The 27,853-nt window shown below is 37.4% G+C and overlaps 1 long non-coding RNA gene across 5 annotated transcripts in view; it reads left to right on the forward strand.

Annotated features, from left to right (window-relative positions):
• The window catches only part of LOC118012211, a 201,978-nt gene that overhangs the window by 3,975 nt on the left and 170,150 nt on the right, over positions 1-27,853 (forward strand). For all 5 annotated transcript variants that reach the window (XR_004679639.1, XR_004679640.1, XR_004679642.1 and 2 more), the window contains exon 2: positions 1,019-1,128. This is a non-coding gene — a long non-coding RNA (uncharacterized LOC118012211). The remainder of the gene's footprint in view (positions 1-1,018; positions 1,129-27,853) is intronic.

Here is a 27,853-nt window from a genome sequence, read left to right on the forward strand (position 1 = left end):
CATGAGTGAATAAAATTGGTTGTGCAGTGTGATTTTGTTGTCACATCTGTTATCGAAAAGCCAGAGTTGTTTTAAACCATCTAATCATAAAACATCATTTAAGAAGAAGTTAGCTCCCCAAAATGAGATCATTTACTCCAGTTTTAGAAAACAAACCAATAATTACCAAAGTATCTTAAAATAGAAATAGACTGCTGCAAAGACAGTAAGATTAAGCAAAGCGGGGCTCAGTGCCCAAGATACCAACTATTTACAAATAACTGTTAAAAATTACTACAGAAAGAATTGCTAGATTAAAAAGAAAATGTACATGTCATATATAATTAAATATAAAAATCTATTATTTGCCACCTATGTAAATTAAACCTCTCTTCCTTGTAACATCACACAAAAATAGAGAGATTTTCATCAGATTTGAAGAGACTACTTGAATGGTCTCATCCAAAATATTAACTACATGAAATTATTTTTGTGGGTCTCCTGATGGCTGGAACAGGAGTGGGGTGGTAATCAGTTATTTTCCTTCATTTGGAGTGGTATGGTAAAGATTTCAATTAGTTCAGTGTATAAAGTTAATGTTGGTTATACTTTGATCACAATTATATGCATGAGTTCTCTAGATATTTATTGATTTTTCAAAGTAATTTTAATTCTTATTTTTGGTAGTGTAATAGAAAATATTAAATTGGACTAAACCCCATCTCAAAGATAAGAAAATCTTGCTTGTATGATTAGTAAAAACCTAAAAAAATGATTTTATAAATATTCCAAAAGTCAATCAAAAGGATACCTTCTTGAGAATAAAAATAACCTCTGTGGTAAATCAAATTACCATTCCCAAATATTTATGTCCCTTCCAATGGGAGGACTTTACCTCTCACCTTGTTGAATGGCAGGCTTGGCCTTTTGCTTTAATTTGTTCAATGAAATATGAAAGGAAGTGATGAGTGCCACATTGAGCAGGAACTTTAATAGTCATTACTTAGTTCTAACATCTCTCTCTTCCTTGTATGACAAGAATGGCATGGCCCAAAGAGGCAATGCCCCTTCACCTGGGTCCCAGTATGATGGAACAAAGTTGAAGATGACTGCAATTGACAAATAACATGAAGAGAAAGAAACCTTCCTGTAAGTAATTTTGATTTAGGGATTATTACCATTGAATAACTTAACTTAGGTTAACTGATGTATCAGCCAACTTAAATGAAGACAACTTGGCCACCATGAGACTAATATGGATTACAAAGAGTATTTGAGGACTCTAAAAGATAGGCAGTCAACCTCCAGAGCAATTGAAACTGAGTATCACTGAAGGGACAGTCAGAATAGGCATTCTCTTTCAGGGATGATTAAAACCAAAGTTCAGGTAGGAGGTGTGTGAGTGGTATTTCAATATATCATATATATTTAGATTTAATTAGGGAAAATTAGTGGTTTGAAGTATGAGCTTTATATCCATTATGCTATGTTAGTTTTATGCTATGAAATCTAATGTTGGTTCAGCATCTGAAATTTGTCACGTTTTCTAAGTTCTGAAAAGGAAAAATGAGCCTGGTTTTTTGTATATTTATGCTCATCCAATGGTAAAATCATATTACCAATCCAGAAACCAATTACTGAACTCCACTGAAATTATGGAGCTAAATCCAAAATTCAGACATTTTTGAAAAACTATCCGAGTCCACAGTAATGTATTTTGACATTCTGGGGTAAAAAGAAATCAGTATTTATCCTTAATAGAGTATGGGTTCCTTCAAATACCTCTGTACTTTTTAAGCATCTGACATTTATAGTTACTGTGATTCCCTCTGTCCAATTATAAGTCACAAGAAGCTAACTCAACAAAAGAAAGTTTGATTTGTGATTGAGCTGCTTCTCACAGTAACAATACCATGTGGTATGTTCTGAGGCAGAGCTTTATTCATATGCACCCCCAATAGTACAACAAACTGATATATAAAAAAACTCTCTTTATCAGTAGGAGAATGAATTAAAATAATGTGATATTTGCATATAACCTTAACATACATTATTTAAGATTAATACAGTATCATGTATTAAAGTAGGTAAGTCTCAAAAACAATGTTGAGAAAAAGCAAGTTTCAGCTGAATATGTATATTATGATGCCATGGTTATAAAATTGTATAACATGCAAAACAATATATTATTTATAGATTTATATGTGTGGTTTAAAAGTTTCAAATGTGCAAAGGAATGATAAACATCAAATTCATTGTAGTGGCTATTATTTCTGGGTATTTATAATGAGAAATGGAATTGAAGAGATGTACATAGAGAACTTCAACAGTACCTATAATGATTGATTTTTAAAAAAAATAATTTTTAAAATTTGAAGCAAATATGGTGCCTGGGGAGTTCATACATACATGTTTGTTATGGTCTCTTTTTCTATATTTGAAATATTTTATAATTGAAGAAGGTTTATTATAATGTTGAAAGCTGTTTCTTTTCTCTAACAATTATAACTGTAGAAAATATTACAAATCCAATTTTCACTTTTTAATGATTCCTTTTAAACTTTATCTAATTTTGCCTAATCAGTGATGGCTGATACAACTAGTAAGTAATATAGCTACTCTGTAAACATACTTCAAGAGTACAACCAACAACAATATCCTTGAACTAAATTAGGCTTTACAAAAGGTAAGAGTGACTAATATTTAACTGAAAACCTTATAGAAAAAATTATTTGGTTCTTGGCTCTCTCAAACATAAATATGGAAGGAATGCTTTCATTAATAAAATATGAATAAAATATATCCTTCCTTCCTTTGAAGCTAAGCTATTTATCTTTGTAATGTTCCTACTGGGGACAGGTGTCAATTGCTAAATTATATGTTATGAAAATTATAAGTTAATAAAGTCACTCAACTAATACAGTGGAGTTGGCAAAGACTCACTCTCCAGCTAGATTTGGTCCTTGCCTTCTATTCTTTTGAGACTTTGGACAAATGCCTACAAGAGACACGTTTATAGATACAAAAGAGCACAGAGCTCTTAAAAATCTTTGGGAATAATTTCCCCAGTGAAAGCCTCAGTAGGTAACTTGAGTAAAGCAGACTAGGTTATAATGCATTAGGGAATGATGAGGCTCTAGTAAATTAGAATTGGAATGCTCTTCTAAAGGGGAAGTAACTAATGTACTCTACCCAGCATTAGCTAAGTGGAATGCAGGCACAGTTAGCTAGTCCTTTGGATTCTTTAAGATAATGCAGATATATGATTTTTAAAAATAAAGTCTTCTGATTTATAAAAGTAAACAACTCATTCAATTTTTTTAACACCATACTAGTCAAACAAAACATCTGCAAGAATAACTTGGGCCATGGTCCACCACATTTCCAACCCTGTCCTGAGCAATCAGATGATGATAGCAATGTAACTTTCTTTAAGCTTTGTTCCCCAGCACATATTCTACTCCAAATGATTAGTCCTAGCCATCCATGGAAATTCCATTCCCCATGAAACTGCTGCAGCTATATTGCTACCAAAGAGAGGAACTAACATAAGACAAACCCAACACACCAAGGCCAACAGAGTGGAGAGAGAGTCTAGAATCTCCATGACATTCATGAGCTACTGACATTCATGAGCAACCAGTTCTGATGCCTGCCCTCCTTTGTTATATGTGATATATTTCCTTATTACTTAAATCATTTTGAATATGGGTTTCCATTAAGACATCCTGATTGATTCAAAATCACACTGTAGAAAATTCTTTCTGTGTCTCTCTCTTTGCCTTGAGTTACAATTTATCACATCCCCTTTCTCTCTCATTTTTTAACACCGCTAAATTATATATCTATGTTTAACCTTATATGCATATTGTTTGAGGGCCACATGTGATAGCCTTGCACGATTTAAAGGGTAGAGTTGGAGTACAATGAGCATTAAGAAGCTTGCCCCAGTTTGGACTCTGAATCATTTCTGTAACTCTAGATTTGCTTCCCTTCTCTCCCAACAAAAAAATATTGAGCCATATTAAGTCAACCAGCTTTGTTTTTCTGCTAAACTAGACTTCTATACTTGCACCTTATTGGTTAGTGTTTGAACTTTAACTTGCTATCCTCCACTCTTGCCAAAATTATCAGTTTTCCTTCACCTAACTGACTTTTCTCCTTGGAGTCTGCTTACACCATTCTTATCATCTTGTATGTCCTAAGCCCCTTTCCCTCTACCCATCCCAATTCCACTGACCCTTCAAGGTCTCCATCTTACATCTTCATGATGCTCTCCAATTTCTTATATAACCTCACATTTACCCTCATAACAGTTGTTACCCTTATAACAGCCATTTGAGTTTGGCAGATAGGTACAATCTTATTTTGCAAATGAGAAAATTGACACAGAAATGTTAAATAATCTGTTCAGTATTTCAGTGACTTGCCTTAAAAGTAGCACATATTTCTTGATGCTGTGGCTTTTACCCCTACCATTGCCCCTTACTAATCTCATCTGGATATCCCTTATCTTTTCTAAGAACTCAGCTCAAATGGCATCTCCTCTGGGAAGCTTTCCCCGACCTCTCTAGGCAGAGTTAAAGGGTTCTTCCTCTCCATATCAGGGCTTACTTGGTAATATCTTCATTTTTTGCATTACTCTATTTGTGTGCATCTCTCTTCCAGCTAGACAGGAGGATGTAGATCTTTTTGCTTTCAACATATCCACCATCATTTTATTTTTTTATTTTTATTTTTTAAAAGATTTTATTTATTTATTTGAGAAAGAGTGAGAGTGACAGTGAGAGAGCACAAGCAGGGGTAGAGGCAGAGAGAGAGGGAGAAGCAGGTCCCCACTGAGCAGGAAGCCCGATGTGGGGCTCCATCCCAGGACCCTGGGATCATGACCTGAGCCGAAGGCGGACACTTAACCAGCTGAGCCACCCAGGCATCCCTCCACCATCATTTTAAATAACATTTTCAATAACTGAATTGAAGCTTAATTAACATAACATAGGAGTTTATTAACTAGAAAATAAAGGAAATATATTTAAAAAATGAACCTTTCACAATTTTATTTGAATCTTGAGTAAATTCCTCCTCTATCATATTTCACAAAGAAGAAGAAATTTATTAAAAATTCAAATTGCAAAAGGAACTTTATGGACACCTTGTTTTTAGTGACTACTGGCACCAACCACCATGGTGGGAGCTAAGATTATTTATTTATTTATTTATTTATTTATTTATTTATTTATTTTAAGATTTTATTTATTTATTTGACAGAGAGAGACACAGTGAGAGAGGGAATACAAGCAGGGGGAATGGGAGAGGGAGAAGCAGGCTTCCCGCTGAGCAGGGAGCTCGATGCAGGGCTGGATCCCAGGACCCTGGGATCATGACCTGAGCCGAAGGCAGACGCTTAACAACTGAGCCACCCAGGTGCCCCTGGAGCTAAGATTATTTAGATGAGTAAGGAAGACATCATCTTTTGGTTTGAAGAGGTAGATGAAAGTCAGATAAATGTAAACTCTTAATTAAAATATATTAGTCTGGATGCTATAAACATTACATATATGTGTATATTCAATGGATAAAGATGATCTAGAAATGAATCTAGACCAAGCAAATCTAGAGTTACATAACATAGGTTATGAAATATTCTAGAAAGGTGGTAGCATTTACTGGTAGAAATCCAGATACATAAGGATTGACAAGGGTATTCTTTCAAGAACAAAAAAGAAATAAGTTAAATGGTAGGTTCAGGGAATTATAAGTAATCTGAAGTGGTATTAGCACTCTCTGCTAAATATTTCCAGTATCCACCTGTGTTGGATTGCACATCTCTGCTTTCTTAAAGTTGAATGTATCCATGCAACTTGCTTTGACCAGGGAAATGTTATAAGCTTAAAAATCCAATGCATAATTTTCTACCGTCTCTTTCCCTATGTCCCTATAACTGTTAATACTTAAAGCTGGTGTCTGCTCTGTCTAGCTTGGCCTCTGAGGTCAGAGAAAGAAACTTTGTCATTTTAAGTTTCTGTGATTTGTGGGCTATTTTTTTAAGGTGTTTTTTTTTTTTAAATTAATTTGAGAGAATGAGAAGGGAGAGCACAGAGGGAGAGAGAGAGGGAAACAGACTCCCCACTGAGCAGAGAGTCTGACATGGGGCTTGATCCCAGGACCCTGAGCCAGGACCCCAGCTAAAGGCAGATGCTCAATCAACTGAGCCACCCAGGTGCCCTGATCTGTGGGCTATTTTTACCACAGCAAAACATTCTCTCCTAATTATTCCATCTAATCTGAGAGGAAGGTGGGAGAAAGAGCACTGGATCATAGAGAAGCCAATCATATTGGCTGTGCATATAAAGGTCAGCCTATAAAATGACCATTTACCCAAAAGTATATGTCCAAAATATTTGACTCCATGAATTCAAATAAGCATATTTTATGCTTTTTCAATTGAATGCCATTTCTGACCAGCAGTTCTTATTTCCACAACTAATTCCAAAGTTGATAAATGTAATCTGAGTCAAAAAAATAAAAAACATGTCTTCATAATCCATCCTTAAGTTAATCTTATAGTTACATAGTCATTGACCTATGTGTTCCAGATGGGGAAAAAAAAAACCCAGAGTCACCTACAGCCTCGGTATTTATTAGCTACACTTATATTGAGCACCAGATGCTATTACATTTCTGCATTTGCTATTTCATTTCTACGTACCAGGAGGCATAGTACAAATGAAAATGCTTACGACTTGGGGAGAGACAGGCTTAGATTTTAGTTCTAGCAGGGTGTATTGGTTTCACACAGTACTGCCTTCATGGATTTTACCTCCCAGCTAACATTCTTTACATTTTAATAGAGGTTTCTAGAAATAGTATCTTATCCAAGAGAGTGACTGAGATAGTGATAACTTGACATTTCATGATAGGCAAAGACAGGAGCACATGTATGTTGATTATGAGCTTTGCTAACATCATACCTGAGAGGAGAAACTAAGAGGATAGTATATACTGTATAAGTAAGTTTATGTAGACAGATGAGGAAATGAGGTAGGAAAAGGTCTAGACGTAAAAGGTTATCCTAAATGATAAGCATGGAAGGCCAAAGACTGATGAATAGGTTGGGATACAGATCTTAAGATACCAGCAAGACTGAAAGGAATACCAAAGAAAGAAGAGAGAAGAGAGGATGGGAAACAAAGGTGGACATTCTAAAGATAACTTATTCTCCTTCATAACTGTGGTTTGTTCTCAATAATTTGTGACATGGGCCAAGGGAAGTGTCTTAAGTGTGTATACTCCCTAGTATCTGCCCAAATGTTGAGAGGAAAATCAAGTCCTTGTACAGTAAGAGATCCAATAAATAAATTTTAAGTCCAATTCTGAGGATTAAATTTATGTTTATATATTAAAGAGTTTAATAATGGATATAGATCTCTAAAGGCTTTCTGAAGCGAGAGTGCAGATGCTGGAATTCTAGCTCCACCTGGCCATTACCCTGCTGGTTGACCTGGGTAAATCCCTTGACCTGTTAGTGCCTCAGTTCCCACATCTATTAAATGGAAGCTTGGCCTAAGTGACCTCAAAGGTGCCACGTGGATCTGAACTGTGATTCTGAGCATGTGATTCTGATTATATGCAGTTGTAACTTTTATCTGGAGATTATTAGACACTTACTGATGGGATCTCATGTATATTTGTTTCCAACAGATACTGTTGGAATTGCAGGTGACACATTGTAAATATCAAACAATGTTAAACAATGTTTTAAGTTCACTGCCTGGACAAAAGCTCTAAGCAGCCTAGCACATGGCAGTTTTGCAAGAGCAAAAAGCTACACACACTCTTAGGTTAATAATCAAAGATACCGTTAAGGGGTGATATGAGAAGGGGCAAAAGAATACCCAGCCAAGAACCTCAGGGCTGGGTGTGAACCGGTCTCAGATGTGGAACAATGTCTCTGTAACCTGGTTGGTACAACTTCAGTCTCAGTGGGGTTTCCCCCAGTGGTAAGCATTATCAGACAATAAAGGCAACTATATTCAAGGGTAATTCATGCATTGTGCAGCCGGCTGGCACTCAGGCTCATGGCAGGGGGCTCTGTAGTCACTCAGCATGCACGTGCTCACTGTTATTAGAAGCAGCTGTTGTCTCTGAAGAGCCCTGGCAATCAGACTCCAACTGTCTCCAGGACAGTGTTTTGGAGCAAACCTTAGTGTGTGCTTTCAGAGAACCATTAGCAAAAAGAGATAACCACAAGTAAATAAAAAGCAGGTGGACTGGTACGAATGGTGTTGCAGAAATAATTTTCAAGTCAATTACCATAGGGTTTTCTTTTTTTTTCTTTTTTTTTTCTTTCTTTTTCTTTTCTTTCTTTCTTTTTTCTTTTTTTTTTTTTTTGTTCTTTCTAAGGGGATGGGATATCTAGGCTCCACTTAGCTCTAAATAATAAACTCTTTCACTCCTAGCAACCACTGCCTGGAAAACAACCTGACAAAGAGATCAAAACAGTGAAAAGAGGCCTTTTGCACATTTAACAATGTTAAGAAAGGTTTTAAGAGAAAATCCTATAGTAGCTTTAATCATACATGGCTGTATCCAATATCTCTTGGATGAGCAGCCAGGGTCAGGAACTTCCTTGCTGCAAAAACACGTATAAACCCTTTTGTGATCACTGCATTTCTGGATATGACCATCACCTACCTACAGAATTTTATGACAAAACAATCATTGAGATATTATTGGTATGCCCCATGCATTAACTGCACAATAATAAAACGAATTGTACACTTTTTTTTGCTTTTCCTACTGTTATCTGGGCAATTTATATAACCTTGAAGGGCCTCAGTTCCCCCACTTTGGGGGGCTGTTGTAAGAATTAAATGAGTAACGCATATGTATTGCTCAGTGTCAGTCCATACAGAAACTCAACAGTTGTTAGCTCCTTGTCCCTTCCAATTCATTTCTATCAAGCTAGAATGATCTGAAACTATAAAATCAGATCATGTTACTCTCCTGCTTAAAACCCTTAATGGCTTCCCACTACATTTAGGATAAAATTAACAATTTGTAACCTTCCCAACAAGGCTCCTTGGCTCCACCTGAATTGTAGCTTCGTCTTTGGCCAGTCTCCCACTGAGGTTTATGCCCGGGGCAACAACTGCCTTCTTTTGGGTCTTTAAATAGACCTGACCTATCTCACGGCTCCTGCATAGTAGTAGCACAAAAGGAGATTTGGGGTGCTTTATCTCTTACAGTATGCATGGAGCCCATCTTTCCTTTGAGATGCACAATTGATATTTTATAAATCTTATGCAAAATTCTATGTCAAAGTACCTTCTAGCCCACCACTCAAATTGCTGCCTCTAAGGCCCTCCTATATTGTAATTTGGAAACTGTTACTGCTTCTGCACATGCGGCCCCCTCTGCCTGAAACCCTCACCTTACTCTTCGGGTCTCAGTTTAAATTGTCACCTCCTCAAATATGTTCCCTTGTTAAGAACTCTCATAGCACCCTGTTCTTTTCTTTCAAGCAAATGAGTAATCCTGTGTGACTATTTCTCCCCTACCAGACTGTAAGTTTCTAAGGGCCAGGCAGTATGGGTACTTCTCTAATGGCCACTGTCTGGCACAGAGAAAGCATGCAGGAAATGCTTGCTGCTGGAGTTCAAGATTTACTAACCAATAAAGTCCACCCAAAGATATAGTGAAAGATCTGTACCCCCTCCCCACCACCCATGGAAAATTGGAGAACATGACTCCGGCCAACCTGATGTCAAATTTGGGTGTCCCCCTTGAGCCACATGCAGGAACCAAGAGAAAGAAAATGCTTCCATCAAAAGACCTTTGTATCCTGGCCTCTTCCTACTTCCTCTTTAATTCACTTCCTCTCTTTCACCCTGTTCACTGCATTTCAACATTCACAAATGGTTCTGGAGCAAAATTAAACTTTATGTAGAAAGAGGGATTTGAGAAAGAGGAAGTGCAGGGGCCACCACTATGAAAGTACAGATCAACTACAAGTACTGCCCAAGGCACTCCCTCTCCTGAGCTCTCAGCAGAAATGTCCCTGCCAGGGGCGCCTGGGTGGCTCAGTTGGTTAAGCGACTGCCTTCGGCTCAGGTCATGATCCTGGAGTCCCTGGATCGAGTCCCGCATCGGGCTCCCTGCTCGGCAGGGAGTCTGCTTCTCCCTCTGACCCTCCTGCCTCTCGTGCTCTCTGTCTCTCATTCTCTCTCTCTCTCAAATAAATAAATAAAATCTTAAAAAAAAAAAAAAGCTTATAAAAAAAAAAAAAGAAATGTCCCTGCCAGGCACATCTTTGTACCTTGTTTCTAGCTAGCCTGTGTCACATTGTCTTTGGATCATTTACCAATGGGCTAAGCCACCTGCTTTAGTTTCCTGAGTTGTGCTCCTGCATAGGTCTCTGAAAGGAAGTACTAATACCCTTTTCTGTTTGGATTCTATTTTTAGACCATTACCTTTTAGTAATGAAAGCACACTTCATAGCCCACCACCTCTTCCAATAACTTAGGAAGCTTTTACTAGGAAACTGTGTCTTCTCTCCCTTCCTTCCATGACAATTTATGAAACGTCCCTAAGTGCCAAGCACTGTGCTAGGTACCATCTCTACTGCATTATCTGACCTTTGTAGCCTGTGTATATTGGCAGTCTGTCCTGAAGTTTCTTGTCCACTTTCAGTCTTCCTTCCTATCTGGCTTTGATTTTTCTTTAAGATTCCTTTCTCCATCCTGGTCTGACATCCTCCTACACACTCTCCCTGTTTGGAAACCGCCAATGTGGAAGGCAGCTCTTAGGGAAGTTCTTGGAGAGATTTCCATGTTGGTGTTTAAATGTATATTTACTGTTTAATAGCCAGACCTGAGGCTGTCTCTGAGTGAGAACCCGAGGCCCTCCCTCTAAAGTATGAGAACACAGTGGCATTTGCTTTGTCAGGGCCCTCTGTGCTTTAACTTTACACAAAATTTCTATTCTTTCATTAGCTGAGGTTGCCACATAGTCAGGTATTTTTCTCCAGGATTTTATGGTATGTCTTGCCCATTAAATAAGATAAACGGAATAAGAACAGTCATGGTGCCAACTATTTTTATGCTATCTACCTCATTTGCATTATTTTCTTCTCACTCCAACTTTCTTTTTTAAAGATTTATTTATTTACTTATTTATTTGAGATAGAGAGCAAGCATGGGGGAGGGAAGGGGCAGAGGGAGAGGGAAAGAGAAACTCAGAGTCCTTGCTCAGTGGGGAGCCTGATATGGGGCTCGATCTCCCAACTCTGAGATCATGACCTGAGCCAAAACACTTAACTGACTGCGCCACCCAGACGCCCCTCACTCCAACTTTCTATGGCAGTTTTCCCCCTCCATGTTAAAACAAGTTTCTGGAAACATTCATGGAAATCCTTTATATGTAATAGAGTGAATTTAAGAAATCATCTTCCAGGTATATCATTAAGTTTTATCTTTACAGAATGTGAGGCTTTGGCAGTCCTCCTGGGCACCGTGATCCCACTAAAGCAATTTGCCCTTGTCTCCTCTAAAGTCACATCACAGAAGGTCTGTCTGCTCCACCCATAAGTGAGCCCTGCTGTGTCCTGATGTTCCCAGCCCTCCCCTTCAGGTTCTAAGGCTTACCTCAATTCTCAGGGCACATTCCTCTTTTGCTCCTATTTACAGAAACTAAACCACTTCAGTCCTAATCTTGTAAAACCAAGCAAACTGTGCCCAGAAGGTATGAATGTCCATAGACTATGGACTGTGGTTTTATTTAGTTAGCAAAGAATAACTCCAGAAAGTTACCAAAGCTTCTACACACATATTTTCTACATTTTAGCATAACCCTTCATTTTGCAGGATCTTCAGTAGGGATAAAAAGATGCCAAGAAATCCCTCTGTACTGAGCCTAAATTCCATGGATTCAGATGTATTATATATAATCCAAAAAAAAATGCAGAATCATAGAATCAGAGGTCAGAAGGAAGGGAATTCAGAAATCTGGCCTGCTCCCCTATCTGTTTGTTAATCCCCTCTATATAGCATTTCTCAAAACTGGCCATCCAGCTACAATTTTAAGAAAAAGATTTTTTAAAGAAATGGACCTAATTTGGGGCACCTGGGTGGCTCAGTCGTTAAGCATCTGCCTTCAGCTCAGGTCATGATCCCGGGGTCCTGGAATTGAGCCCCACATCGGGCTCCCTGCTCAGCGGGAGGTCTGCTTCTCCCTCTCCCACTCCCCCTGCTTGTGTTCCCGCTCTCCCCTCTCCCTTTCTCTCTCTCAGTCAAATAAATAAGTAAAATCTTTAAAAAAAAAAAAAGAAAGAAAGAAAGAAAGAAAGAAAGAAAGAAAGAAATGGACCTAATTCTAAAACCCAAAGAATGTTCTGCAGACAGCCTGCATCGGAATCACCAGGATATTGCTAAAGGGTCCTTGGCCCTACCCTAGATGGACAGAATCCTAGGGTCTGGGGGTACATTCCAGCAATCTGCACGTGCAGGTGTTTCTTATGCATACTAGAGTCTGGGACCCTGCATTCTGACAGAGATCAGCCGAGGCAGATTTACCAGGGCTGAAGGTCTTTTTATGGCTTGTGCTTACAAGCATTTTCACAGGAATGTGGTAAAACAGCTGCTACAAACTCACTCCCAACGTTCTTTTTTTTTCCACATCACACTTAGAGAAGCCAAAAGCATTATGAATGTGGCAGATGCATAGGTTTTTACTTTCTGATGAAGATGAAGAAAAGGAGATTCCTTGGACCAGGGAGAGGCCGTCGGAATAGAAATATTAATACTACACCTGGTCCTGGTGAAATATGTTCCAGGCCCCCTGGCAGTATATCGAGGCAACCACACTAAGGGAAAATGTTTGAACATTAATGACAATCAGAGAAACAAATTTATTAAGGAACATAAGTAACTGATTCTAGGCAATGTGGGGCATATCATGATCAGCTTGTTCAAAAGATAAAAACATAAAGGTGGAGAGGTAGATTATAAGACAAGAATTTGAAAAGGAAAACAGTGAAAGGAATGTAGGCACAAATCAAGCCATAATAAAATAAGCGTTAGTAATTTAACCATTTCAACCAAAACAGCATATTTTTAGAATGAGGAGTGCTGCACAAGTCTCCCTTTGGAGGAGGCTCATGTTGAGCATTCCATAAAACCACGGAGGCTCAGAGCTCAGTATACAAGAGTCAGCTCTGTTGAAAATGCAAGAGCCAGAAATGACACATACCTAGCAGATGACCAAAAACTAGCTGAGGGAGAACAGAGAAATCCATTCTTCTTTCTCCCAGAGAGGAAAAAGTATCAAACTACACCTCTCTTAACCTCCTCCTTCCTCCCTCCCCAAAGAAAGAGCATTGGACTGGGAATTGAAAAACCTAAATTCTAACCCTGGCTCTGCTATTACCTGTATGTTTTTAACCACCAAATAGTCTTCTTGACTCTCGATTTCTTCTCAGCCAAGGGTGTCTTGGCTGAGATTTAACTTTAAAATTTGTGAAATTTTGTGTGTTTTTTGGTATCTACAAGTAAATATTCATTCATATTTAATATAGACTGTTATTTCTTTTTAGGGGGAAAAACCCCAGAGTGGTTTCTTTTACCTACACAAATATAAGGCAAGTACCCTTAATCTGAATAGGGTATTAAGCATTCCAGTTTGGTAAGAGAAATGGCCGATTGTATAGCTTTGGGCTAGATATCTATCTCCAAGTTCTCTGTGTGAGTGTGTGTGTATGTGTGTTTACCTATATTTCAGTAGTAGGGAAAGAAAACATTTTTCTGGAAGTATTTAAACAGCATTCCCTATACTGTTTAATGCACAGAAAACTGCTGCTTCTTATTCTGTTGAGATAAGTTTTTGCTTAAAGGTGATAAAGAGGGGAAGAAATTCTACTGTGAGAGACAGTGGGTGCTAGCAGTGGGGCCTTGGAGGACAGTGGACTGTAGAGGGGGCATCCTCCCACCTACCGTGGTTTTGCTGGGTAAAGGCAGAATTAGGAGTGGGTCATGGACTGCTTAATAGTGCTTAGCAGAGATGGCAGCAGGTTTCTTAAGGAAGCTTGAGCTGCAGTGGACATTGGCAAGAAGGAGAAGAAGGACTTGGTTTGTCTCACATGTGAGGCACCCCTTCGGTGACTCTCACAGGGAGATACTTTTCATGTTGATGCAAGTGGTATGGGCTGTAAGAATTGCCCTGGGGCGTTTGAAGTAAGCATTGTATAGGTAACGCAGCACTGTTCCATATACAGGGGCTGACCCACTGTGCAGGGCTGCCTGAAGAGAAGTAGGCCCTGGGGACAGGATTGTTTGACATCCAGATGTGCTATTTTCGCTCATCTTACATAACTTGCTTGCCTCCTGGAATCAGAGAGCCAACATCTAAATCCTGTCATTCTATCATTATATGATTAGCAACATCTTTAAATTCAGGTAATTACTTTTTCCTTAAATTTTACTAGTTGTTGCCTTATACCTTTCTCTATTTTAGCCCTTTTAATAGTAAATGGAATAACTTGTTTACATGACCCTCTTTCTCACCAGCGGGCAGAGGCTTATCTCATGAAATCTATCTCCTACCACAGTGTCTCACTCACAACAGGGACTCAATGAATAGACCCAGGTCTTGGAGACCTGCATTTGCATTTTGGTGCCATATAATCCTGAGCAAATTACTGCTCCTTTATCTGAAAATGTTGACAATAATGCTTGTGCCATGAAATCGATTTAATAATTAAATGAAATAATGGTCATTGTTGCTGGGCACACAATAAATGCATACAGATGACAGTTGCTATTAGCAGTCAGAGGTTGTATTGAGAATGGCTCAGGGAGAGAATCATCTAGGGTGTTTCTGTTACATTAGAAAAAAAGGAGTGAATGTTTTTCAACTCATCCACTCCTTTGAGGGATTTCTATGTGCTAGGCACTCTGCCCAGGCACTGGATATAGAGCAGTGCTAACATGGCCCTTGTATTCCTGGAACTCGAAGCAGAGTGACCATTTTCCGCACTGACATCTAACCAACACATAGACCATTAGGGAAGAAATATAATTGGCTTTCCTATCAACGTAACCAATAATTTAACCACCTATATAACTCCAAGTCAGCATCATTTTGTACCAAATATTCAATATTGAAAATAGAAGCCCATCTTAACCCTTACTTTGGGGATAACCATTAATACTGCAAGAACATATTAATATTTTCAAAAGTCATGTTCCCAGGGACACCTGGGTGGCTCAGTTGGTTAAGCGTCTGCCTTCGCCTCAGGTCATGGTCTCAGGGTCCTGGGATCAAGTCCTGTATCTGGCTTGCTCAGCAGGGAGCCTGCTTCTCCCTCTCTCTGCTGCTCCCCCTGCTTGTACTCACTCTGTCTCTGACAAATAAGTAAATAAATTCTTAAAAAAAAAAGTCATGTTCCTACCTTCCATCCTCTTAAAGTTACCACAGACTTTTAAACAAAATTGTTTCACAATTTATTTCCCACATAATTTTCTTTTAAATAAATTGTTTTAAAATTTATTTTCACATGATTTTCTTGTCAGTCATGTTCTTTGAGCATTATTTAATAAAACAGCACTTTTATGAGCCTTTCATATGTATGTCTTTGCTAAAAGAAAACAAAAGGACTTTACTCCCCTGATGAAACTCTTTATAGCCCCTGAAACTTTGATCTACTTACCATAAACTAGAAATCTGTTTTGCTATGATGTTATCTAGTTTTTATTCTTACCTATATCTTTAAACCCTTTAATCCTAAGGCTATGAAAAATTAATAAAATTAATACAAATTGACTCACTAGAAATTGTGTCAAGTGAGCAATTGGTAAAAAATCAATATTTTAGTGTGTTACCGTGGCATTTGAGACATGGGACTTCTGTTCTCATTTTTCCTTATGTACTGATTCTTTAAAAAACGATCTTTTGAATGAGACCAAGTGTGACTCCAAAAATAGATGAAATTCTGAAGTTATGTTACCCCCAAAGGGAATAGTTTCTTTCAGGGATACTGTCATAATATTATAAAGATCAATGTCAAACCACCAAATGATGCCTTATTAAGCTGCCATCTGAAGAAAGCCTTTACTTTCAGAAAAATTTCCCATCTTTAGTCTGAATTCCTGACTTATGGTAAGACAGTTGACTGGAATTAGTTTGAAAATGCTGAGGGGAAAGTTTACGTCTGCCTTTTCCCATTCATACAGTATATTCCTGAACAGAGATTTGGTCGCTAGAGGTTCAAGGCTACTCACCTCCTGTGAGGCTGTGGTTAATAGAGTATGTTGTGCTTTCTGTAGAGATGGTTCTAACTGGCTCTAAAAGGGTTGGCTAATAGTCATCACCAGTGTATTCCACACATTTGGAAATGTGTGGGAGGCATGTTGGTTGTCACAGTGACTGGGCAGGTGGAATAGCAGGGGAGATGCTAGTGGGTTGAGATCAGGGATGCTAAAATTGCTTGCCACATACAATACCATTCTAAAATACAAAGAATTGTCCTGACCAGAATGCCACTTGCACCCTTATTTTGAGAAACATATTTTCTTCCAATAGGAATTGTGGAAAACTGGGCTGAGCTTATTAAAACAGAGGATTCTACAAGGTAGGGAAGAAACCACCTGCCCCTCATGGGTTTTGGTAAGCATGTAATTAGGAACTCTTCCAAGCAATGCAAAGACTTAGCCCATTTTTGGGGTGCCTGGGTGGCTCAGTTGGTTAAGCAGCTGCCTTCAGCTCAGGTCATGATCTCAGGGTCCTGGGATGGAGCCCCATGTCAGGCTCCCTGCTCAGCAGGATGTTTGCTTCTCCCTCTCCCTCTGCCCCTCCCCTCCCACTCATGCTCTCTTTCTATTTCTCTTTTCTCTCTCAAATAAATAAAATTTAAAAAAAAAAGATTTAGCCCATTTTTTTTTTATTCTCCATCCTCAGGACAGGAAAACAATGTTGGCAGCTCCTTAAATGATTTATTTGAGGGACACCAAATGACCCATCATGCATGTAGAAATCCCCAGTATAGAGTCACTTTTATGCATTAAGGTATTATCTCTAAAAAGAGAGTAAAACATAAGTATGTTACTCAAAGGGATAAAACTAGAACATACCTTAGCGTGGATTAGTTTTTCAGATTAGCTATCCGTCACTGTGGCAACTAATCCCTAAGAAAATAGATCATAAGCAAGTAATATTGATATGGACAGAATAAAAGAAGAGATTGGAAAGGGAAGAATTTCCAGAGGTGAGGCACAAGGAACTCTGAGAGACCAGGAGAGCAATTGGGTGCCTCAAAGAGATCAAAACAGGAGATATCACCTACACATTTTTGCCCATATTTGACCCATATTGCTGCTGCTATCAGTGTTCTGAAAAGAAATATTTCAATACCAAAATAACCTTATCCCTTTGAAGGCAGAAACAGTATCTCTTCTGTTATCTGCTTAATTCCACAAGGCTTTGCACAGTGAAGTCTTAATAATTTTTGACATCAAAGGAATCAAAAATACTACGTCTTAGATTGGCTTGCCAAAAACCTATTCGATTCTAGGTTCAATAAAATACACAGCCACACAATGTTTTGTTTTGTGTTTTAGGCTCATGGTACAATTTTTAAGAGCATGAGTGCATAAGCTATTTTTTTAAGCATGAGGAATTCTTCCAGGTGTTTCAGAGGAAATCGAAATTGGATAAAAATGGACTTTAAACTCCACGTCAACATTCTATATTTAAAAAGATTAGGCCACTTCCTCTTGTTTTATATAGAACCACAAATTTTAAGATTTGAAGCAATGTAAATGAAAACAACTTGTTCAAATAATACATGACCATGGTTTACACTGAAACTTGGTATTTCTCTCGAGGCATATAACAATAGTAATAACAAGATGATTCTTAAAATGTTATAATACAAAGGTAAACAAGACATGAGTATTTTGTTTTAACATATTACATCTCAAATATTCTTAAAGTATACTCTTAAATTAGATGAAGAACTTAAGCTTCATGTTAAGAAATCTATCGCCACAGCTTATTTTAAGCCCAAGATGTACACCTAGAAGTCTTGAAAATATACTCTTGAATCCTGTACATGTGAGAAAATTACTAAGAAGACCCTTGATTGAGTACGGACTATCAGCACCACCAACTGTCACTCTTTTTAATATTTTTAGTTTTAAAGGCACAACTTTGGATCTAAAGACATAGATAACCTATGTAGTGTCTTTTTATGAATTGGAAAAAGTTGCCTGTTTTTAGGGGCAGATCAAGCCCTCCCCCTGCCTCCCTGAGCATGAGGTTTGGCAAGTCAACCTGAGTTTGGATTTCAGTTCACCTGACTTCTCCATCGAGTGTCTGCATAATTCTCAGACTAAAGAGCTGTCTGTGGCAAGCCCTACTTACATCTCATAGTTCAAGTCTTCTCACCTCTGAGGTCCATCTTCATTTTCTGTTAATCCTCATATTTGCCTTGACTCTTTGTTGACACTTTAGTATTCTTTTTCTGTCCCCCTTTTATCCTTTCCTACACTTACCTCCACCTGCTTCCTTAGAGAGATACTTCCTTAGAGCCAGAGAAGACTGAGGACAGTCGATGGCAGGAACTGTGGTGTTCACCCAGGGATTCCCAGTCTCTGGCATGTAGCTGGTATGGAGAGTAACTCTGCTAATGTCTGATGAATGAGCGAATGAATACATTTTAGAACTAAATATTATCTCACTAGTTAAGCAATTCAAGTTCACTTAATTTGTAGTGGCAAATCAATATTAAAACCCTGGACATAAGTAATTTCTCTGCTATTTTTGTAGATTATGTGTAGAGAATTTAAATTCCAGATTGACTCTTCCTGACTCCTCTTCCAGAAAGCCTCCTCCATCAAACTAGTTCTAATACTAACCTGTGTAAAAATTAACTAGTTAATCAAACTTGCTGGTGGAAAAATTCCATTTACTGTATTTAAACTTAAGAAATTATGTTGGGAGTAATTGAACTGTATCATGGCAATAATGCATTAGTGCCTCACAGAATTAGTGTCAGTAATGAAATGTTGACTCTGAATTTTCCTCTCCAATTTTCTGGGTCCATTTGAAAATGTTATACACATTTAAAATTAGCTTTCTTGCAATTTCAAAATGTTTCTCATATCTCAAACACATTTCATCAATTTATTTCCTTTTTGGTTTAATGTTAATAGCAAAATAGCTTAAAGTGTCTGTGGATTAGATGGTCCAATGATAATAACAACAGAATAATACAGGGACACTTTTACACTTGCACTGAAAGAGGAAAAATGAATATTTCAGAATTTCTTTTTTTCTGATAGTGGTAAATTCCAGTATTCAGAGCTTTTGAGCTCCACACACTTTCTGTGTTTGGGGACCGTACTAACGGGGTTGATTCTAAAGTATATCAAGACCACTAAAATATTTGTCTGAATCTACTTCACTGTTAACACAAATCTCCCTTCATATGATCCATGTCAAGAAGTTGTTGATTATGACTAATGCTAGATAATAAATATGGAAGGAATGATAGAAAAAGATAATTACCATTTTATAGTTTTCGCTGTAGTAAGTTATTTAGAGGCGTGTGTGTGTGTGTGTGGAGAAAGGGAGAGATTGCTAATGTGGCAGGATGTTAAAAAGTATTGAGTCTAGATGAAGAGTATATGGATGCTTTTTCTATTTTTCTTTCAAGTATTTTATAGGTTCATAAATAATAAATTGGAAGAGGAGGTAGTTGATTAGAAATATTATATGGAGGCTGGGATTATAAACGAGAGATTTGGATATAAATATATGGGATTTGGTAAAATACGTGCTTTGATATAGAACACTTTTTTTTTTACCCCCTAACTCAAGAATAGCAGAACAAGCTAACAAATCAGTCATTGGGTATTTAAGTTTTGGATGAAATTGAGAGATAGTACATTTTGAAAACAAAATTAAATTTTGTTTTCATGGGGCTCCTGGATGGCTCCATCAGTTGGGCATCTGATACTTGGTTTCAGCTCAGGTTATGATCCCAGGGTCCTGAGATGGAGCCTTGTCAGGCTCTGCGCTCCGCATGGAGTCTGTTTGAGATTCTCTCTCTCCATCTCCCTTTGCCCCTCCCCTGCTTGCTTGCACATGCTCTCTCGCTGTCTCTCTCAAATTAAAAAAAAAAATTGTTTTCATTTATTCATTCAGCAAATAATTTTCTTGATCCCTATCATATGCCATTATGTTCTATGTGGTACAGAAACAGCTGTCAGGAAAACAAATATCCCACTCTTATAGAGCTTACAGTGTATGGAGTTGGTAACATCAATAAATACATAAAGAAATGAACAAAGTAATCATACAATGTCTGTCCTTTTATGACTGGCTTATTTCACTTATTATAATGTCCCCAAGTTTCATCCGTGTTGTAGCATGTGTCAGAGTTTTTTTTAAGGCTGGTTAATAAGGGACTTACTTGTGTCATTTTGCTACTTGCTTTCTATATACTTTATAGCTTTTTTTGTGCCTCGTTTCCTGCATTACTGTCTTCTTTTGTGTTTGGTTGATTTTTTGTAATGAAATATTTAAATTCCTTCCTCATTTCCTTTTGAGTATATTCTGCATCATTTTATTTGTAGTTACCATAGGGATTACGTTTAATATTCTAAAGTTATAACACTCTAACTTGGATTTATGCCAGCTTAACTTCAATAACATACAATAACTCTTCTCCTTTACATCTCCATCCTTACTCCTTTCAGTTGTTGATGTCACAACATTATATCTTTATACACTGTGTTTTTAAAACATAAGTTAATAATTTTTAAAAGTATAGTTCTAGAAGGGAGGGGGGTAAGGGGATGGGTTAGCCTGGTGATGGATATTAAAGAGGGCATGTACGGCATGGAGCACTGGGTGTTATATGCAAACAATGAATCATGGAACACTACATCAAAAACTAATGATGTAATGTATGGTGATTAACAACATAATAAAAAACAAAACAAAACAAAAAAAGTATATTCATCTCTTAAATAACATAGAAAAAAGTGGAGTTACAAATCATTGCAACAATAGCAATAGGTTTTTGTTTTGTTTTGTTTTGTTTTTAAAGATTTTATTTATTTGAGAGAGAGGATGAGAGGAGAGAGCACATGAGAGGGGGTAGGGTCAGAGGGAGACGCAGACTCCCCGCTGAGCAGGGAGCCCGATGCGCCACTCGATCCCGGGACTCCAGGATCATGACCTGAGCCGAAGGCAGTTGCTCAACCAACTGAGCCACCCAGGCACCCCTAGCAATAGGTTTTATAATTGTCCATGTGTTTACCTTTATTGAGACCTTTATTTCCCCATATGGCTTCAAGTTGCCATCTAGTGTTCATTCATTTCAATATGCAGGATTCCATAGAGCATTTCTTGCAAGATAAGTCTAGTGGTCATGAACTCCTTCAGCTTTTTTTTATCTAGGAATGTCCTAATTTCTCCCTCACTTTTGAAGGAATTTTGCCAAATATATTCTTGGTTGACAGGTTTTTTTTTTCTTTTAGCACTTTGAATACATCAGCCCACTGTCTTCTGGTCTCCAAAGTTTCTGATCAGTTGCTTCTTTCTTGCTGCTTTCAAGAATCTCTGATTATAATGTGTCTCAGTGTGCATCTCTTTAAATTCATCCTACTTGGGTCTTGGAGCTTCTTGGATGTTTATATTCATGTCTTTCATCAAATTTGGGGAGTTCAGGGGCATTATTTCTTCAGGTATTCTCTCTGCCCTTTTGTCTCTCTCTATTCCTTCTGGGACTCCCACTATCTGTATGTTGGTCTGCTTGATGGTAAATCACAGGTCCTTTATACTCTGTTCACTTTTCTTCAATTTTTTTTCTTTATGTACCTCAGGCTCAATCATATCCATTGTCCTATTTTCAAGTTTGCTGATTCTTCTGCCTGCTCAAAAATGCCTTTAAATCCCTCTAGTGAATTTTCCATTTCAGTTACTGTACTTTTCAGCTGCAGAGTTTCTTTTTTGTTTCTTTTAGGTTTTCTATCTCTTTATTAATATTTCCATTTTATCATACCTCATTTTCTTAACCTTCTCTGCATCTTCCTTTAGTTCCTTGAGCATCTTTAAGACAATTGTTTCAATGTTTTTGTCTAGTAGATCCACCATCACTTCTTTTCCAAGGACAGTTTCTGTTGGTTTAATTTTTCCTTTGAATGGGCCATACTTTCCTGTTTCTTTGTATACTTTGTGATTCTTTTTTTTGTTGAAAAGGGACATTTGAATCTAATAATTTGGTAACTCTGGAAAGGAAGATTCTCTCTCTTCCCCCCCACTCCTCCACAAGGTTTGCTATTTTCGTTCATTGTAGGTTGTCTTTATGCTGGGAAATCAGTCTGAAATGTAAATTTAAGGTCCTTTCAGGTCTTTTCTGAAGTTGTGCCTTTGTCTGGGTATGTGTGGTGACTTTCTAATTTCTCCTATATACATATGTGGTTGCTTTTGAATATCCTAGTCTTTAGTGTATGGCTCCCAAAGGGGGAAAAGAGAAAAATGAAGGGGGAAAAAAAGGTTGCCAGTTCTTTAAATCCCCAGAAGTCCCTTCAACTGATGTGAGAGAGGCTTGCAAGTATGGCGGAGGTATAACAACAATGATCCCTGCCTCTTTGCCTGTGCCTCTGTGGTCAGAAACAACAATCAGCAATCAGAGAACAGATCCCACATATTCGGAGGACATGTTTTTTTCCCCCCACCCTAGCTCTGGCAGACTGCATGCAAGCTATCCTAGAACATGTGTGCAGCTGCCTGCCACAGGTCTGAGGGGTGGAGGATGGGAAGCTGCTACTGTGCTAAGAGCTGAAACCATCTGAGATTAACCACAATTTACCATCCAATCCTTCCCCTGGAAGTTGTAAGCCTTCAGTAGACTTTAGAATTTCAAAATAGTGACATCAGACATATTCTGCAAGTGCAATTGTTTTCTAGGTGGGGAGACAGATTTCTGTGCTTTATACTATGCCGTCTTCCCCAATGACTCTTGCCTAAAACCCTCAGGGTTGTAAAAATAGCCATCTTTGGTCAGTTTGCCTCCCAGGCATTTTCGAAATTGTAATACCTTGTATTATATAGTGTTCTACACTTTGTTTTCATCACATGGATTATTTTGGTTCTTTACAACAACATGAGGGAAGTTGTAAGGTCAAATAGTATTATCCCGCTCTTATAGTCAAGAAAATTGTGCCTTGGACTACAGTAAATAGTAATGGATACTCAGTGCGTGATAGAGTAATAACTCAAATCAAGCATTTCTCACCCCAAACTGCCTCTAGAGAGCAATAATAATTTCTCTACAATACCAGAAAGCTTGACCCTGAACAATGAGAACAGTCTAGGAGTCTGGAATGAGAAATATCACAGTCAAAGCCATCCTTGACTTTGGAGACCATCAGTTGCTCTCTCTGCCTGTTCTGATTGTGAATGAACTCACAAAAAAATGAGAAGGCAAAAAAGGAAGAGGATGCTGTCTTTCTTATCCCTTCCAGCAGTTTCTTCCCCCCTGCTAGAGAGAGAACAAGATAAGTATGAAGTTGGGAAACTCCATCTAAGCAAGTTCCTCATGGCAGCTACAATTCTTGTTTTTACCTGCAATTAAGAGTGAGCAGATGTCAAATTTGTTTCAAGTAACAAAATATATAGCCTCTCTAGGAAGGACCTGATTCCTTCAGGATGTGGATTTAGGATGAATATTCAAATTTCTGTTTCAGCTAGAGGATAAGAACTGAGTTAGAATAAGCTAATTTAAAGTAGTTAAACATTAATTTAAAATATATCAAATTATACCTAAAATTTTGTCATTTAAAATTATGTTGATCTCTATATTGGTGCTCAATTATTGTATTCCTTGATGGTGCTATGTCATTTTAACAAAATATGGCTGCTGGTTCTGACCATGTGATAAGATATTTATTGCCTCCTGGTGGTAGCTTTCTCAATTCTAGCTTTAATTTTAAGGGATGAGGTGACAATGAATTTCAGTGTTTGGCTCATTTGTGTGAGGAGCATAGTTCCGCTGGGTGGGCAAATTGCCCACTTCCAATATTTATGCCAATGCTTCCTTATATTGGCACAAATGGCCAAGGTGAAAATCAGTACTGAAATGGGAGTTGGTGATAAATACTGAAAATAAGTATTCATTAACACAGATATTTGAATGATAATCAGTACAATATGGAGTTATTTTTTAAGCACATATTATCAAATATTCAGGGTGTGTGCTGGGCACAGCTAAAGCAAGGAGTACCAAAAACACTGGGTAATTGCCTTCAGCCCTCATGGTTGTAGGATTGAGCATCTGGAACATGACTCACTTGGGCAGTTAGCCAATTTCCCAACTGGTGCTAAAAATGACCTGAAAGATAGTTTTCTCATCTGTAAAATATGGGGATAATAATACTACCTGCCTTATAGGGCTATAAAAACTCAATGTTCTCAACACACTTTAGAGGGGGTATTTCTTACACATGAATATAGTGTCCAACCTACTGCCATACCCTTAGTCAGCAAGGCCGGCAGGTAAGACTGGCTTATGTTCTATTTACACCCTCTCCCCAGACTGGGTGTGGCTTTTCTGGGGCTTCCTCATTCTTTCTTTTAAGGTTAGTTTCTTTTAACCTGTTCCCATATAAAATTGTTTGGATCAGAAAGTGGAAGAGTACAATGTGATTTGGGCTGGTTTCCATTCCTACCCCAAAGTCAACCATGTATTAGAGCACGTCAGTGTTGTGTCTGCTTGAAAGGAACTTGAATACTAATTTGTGATGGAAAATTACAGGAGTCCATGAGCAAAGTATTATTATAAAGTACTACCTTTCACAGGGGAATTGAGAGTGCCTTCATATGGACTTTGCTTACTGCTTCTTTTTTTTTTTAATTGCGAGATTGAAACAGTAGAAAAGTCCCTAAGGTTCCAAACAAATAATTTAAAACTGTGAATTACTGGGCCCAAGAGTTTTTTGGCAAACAAATATAATACAAGAAATTCCCTTAATTAAAAAAAATCTTTTAGACATTCACTTTCATGTCTTTCATATTTAAATGTGAGAATGTCTTGAAGAAAAAAGCACTACTAAAAATTAAAATCTACCCGCTTATGTTATGAGAGCTATTAACATGAATATTAAAGCAAGAAAATATTTTACTCCAAAGAGAATACACAGTATAGCATTATTAGTACCAAATACAAAGTGAAAGTATAAACAGTGTGAATGACTTTATAAATAAATATTACAGCACTTATATATTCAAAGGACTCAGCAGAAAAAAATTATGTGCCTATTCAATGCTAAGATTTGTGGAGTTCCTCTTACTGAACTATTTTCAAATCCTGTTCACTTTGAAAATTATTCACATTGGTTTATGGTCATGCTTCATATTGAAATCATTTAGGGGATGATAGGCTTTGTATGTGATCATTACATAAAGGCAATAATATTTTGAACATGACCTTTGTGGGCCAGCGAGCAGGATTAAATAGGAAGTTATACAGGGATTGAAGAAGGCCTGTTAGGGAGGTAGAGAAACCAGATGGAATCTGAGACAATCTAAAATCAATCAAGACATTTAAGAAGATACCTAAGTATTTATGTAGCCATAGAGATGTCATGAAATCTTCCTTTGTGACAAAATATTTTCTCTATCCTAAGATAATAATGTAAGCAATAGAGCAAGGTAATGATTTTTCAAATAAATGTGTATTTTAATAAAACAGGAAAATGAGAAAAATATTTGATCTCATGCAGAAACTCCAAAGTCCTGTTTAAGAAATACGGAGCAGAGCAAGTTAAGCTATTAGAGAGAACAGATGGGAGCTTCCCCCTGAGATAATCCTGAGCAGAATCTTCAGTACCTTCCTGGAGAATTTTGAATCCATCCATCTTCTCGATTATTTTTTTTTTTTTTGGAAGAGAGAAATATTTATGCAATGAGTTTGTGTGAAACTGGCTGCTGTTCAGCTCTTGCAGAAACAAGCTGCTTACCTAATTCCTGTCTGAAGGGCATTTATTTTTAATAGTGGAAATTGTACCAGCTACCCAATGCCTCACCTTCTCAGTGGAGGGAAAAAAAAAAAGATCTTGAGACAGTCTCCTAAAGACTTTTAATTACACCTCAAGTAATTACATATTTGTATTACCAAATGTATACACACGTACGCAGAATAGAAAATACATGGAGAAAGATACACAAACACATCTTCATAGACAAAAATAATTTATTAGCACATTCATAATAAAGATCTATGTAGTTCTATGTGAAGAAGAATAAATTTAGGTTTCAAAGCCTCATATTAATTATAAATATATATGGAAATATAGACTGAAGTAAATCCCTGCTATAAAATGCAGTCTGAAATTCAATTTCAAAATTCAAGCACTTGTGTTTCACTGAAAAGAAGAATGACTTTAATGAAAAAAAAAAAAACTTAGTTCAAACATGCAAAAGATTCCAGTAACTTAAAAACTGTAAATACGAACCTCGTTTTGTGTGTAGGCTTATACTTTTCTGAAGGCCATCCTTCCAGAGGGTCATGGCTGATACTCTGGAGACCACCTGAAAATGGTGTTTGGATTATTTGTCCTGAAAACATCTTCTGTCTTATCCTTGAACATCCATCTGCCACTTCTCTGCCCACTCGTCCAGTCTGGTGTCATCTTCCTGTAGGTTATCCTGCACTTGGCATTTTACTAACTGGAAGTTACATGTCATATGCCACTTCGGAGATTTCACACATATGCTCACCTCTGAATCATTTACCAAACCATTTCATAATGCCTTAGAGCCAATCCCCTGTGTTACCCCACTGTTTAAATCTCTTCATTCAGTGGGAATGGAATGTTAAGTGAAGTTTCAGCTGATGTCCTAAGGTATCAGGTATCTAAGTTAATTGTAAACTTATTAATTTTAGAGTTACAATGCTTAGGGCCCTTATCAGGGGCATAAGGGTGGTTTTATTGAGCATTTGAAAAATTGATTTTCTTTATTTCTTCTTTCTTTCTTTTTTCTTTCTTTCTTTTCTTTCTTTCTTTCTTCCTTCCTTCCTTCCTTCCTTCCTTCCTTCCTTTCTTTCTTTCTTTCTTTCTTTCTCTCTCTCTCTTTTTCTTTCTTTCTTTCTTTCTTTCTTTCTTTCTTTCTTTCTTTCTTTCATGAATTGTGAAGTATCAACCCCACTTTCTTTAACTCAAGTCAAGAGTGAATCTTAAAGTAAACCAGCAAAGTAAACTCTTCTTATGTAAGGGTAAGAAGAAAAGCTAAGTTTCTACAGAGATGCAGGGGAAAGGCCAGACCTATTGAATAAATATAAGTGGGCAATGAAAAAGAAGAAGTTGTTTTTCTGAGGACGTCCTATAAGGCAGAGGCTTGTTCAATACACTAATTATACATGCAAGTGCCCATTTATCTTTATCTTTTATTTAGTGCTTTTAGAGCAGTTCTTTATCCATAAAATTTTTTCTATGATGATTTTTGTTAAGTGTTTTTAGTATAGAATCTTATCAAAGACTAATACAAACATCACATTTATTGGTGTGCTCTCATTAAGATATTAATCTTATTCTCAAAGAAGCCTAATATATTACTTAGATATGATTTCCCCTTAATAAATATGTTTTCTATCAATATGTCAAGTTTGTGCAAGTTTTCAGTGATCTTACACTCCATGGTAAATTCATCTTGAAAGCTTAGATAGAGGTGATACATGCTGCTCCCCCTGGCTTTTTTTAAATCAATAAAAGTCAGAATAATAAGCTAAGAAATAGAACTCAGAGAGGTAGTGGTCTCAAAGAAGCCAGTGGAGGAGAAAGTTTATAGAAAGAAGATCAATAGAGTCAAATGA

The sequence above is a fragment of the Mirounga leonina genome, unplaced genomic scaffold, assembly GCF_011800145.1.
Source record: "Mirounga leonina isolate KUSES-001 unplaced genomic scaffold, KU_Mleo_1.0 Mir_151, whole genome shotgun sequence".
Taxonomy (NCBI): Eukaryota; Metazoa; Chordata; class Mammalia; order Carnivora; family Phocidae; genus Mirounga; species Mirounga leonina.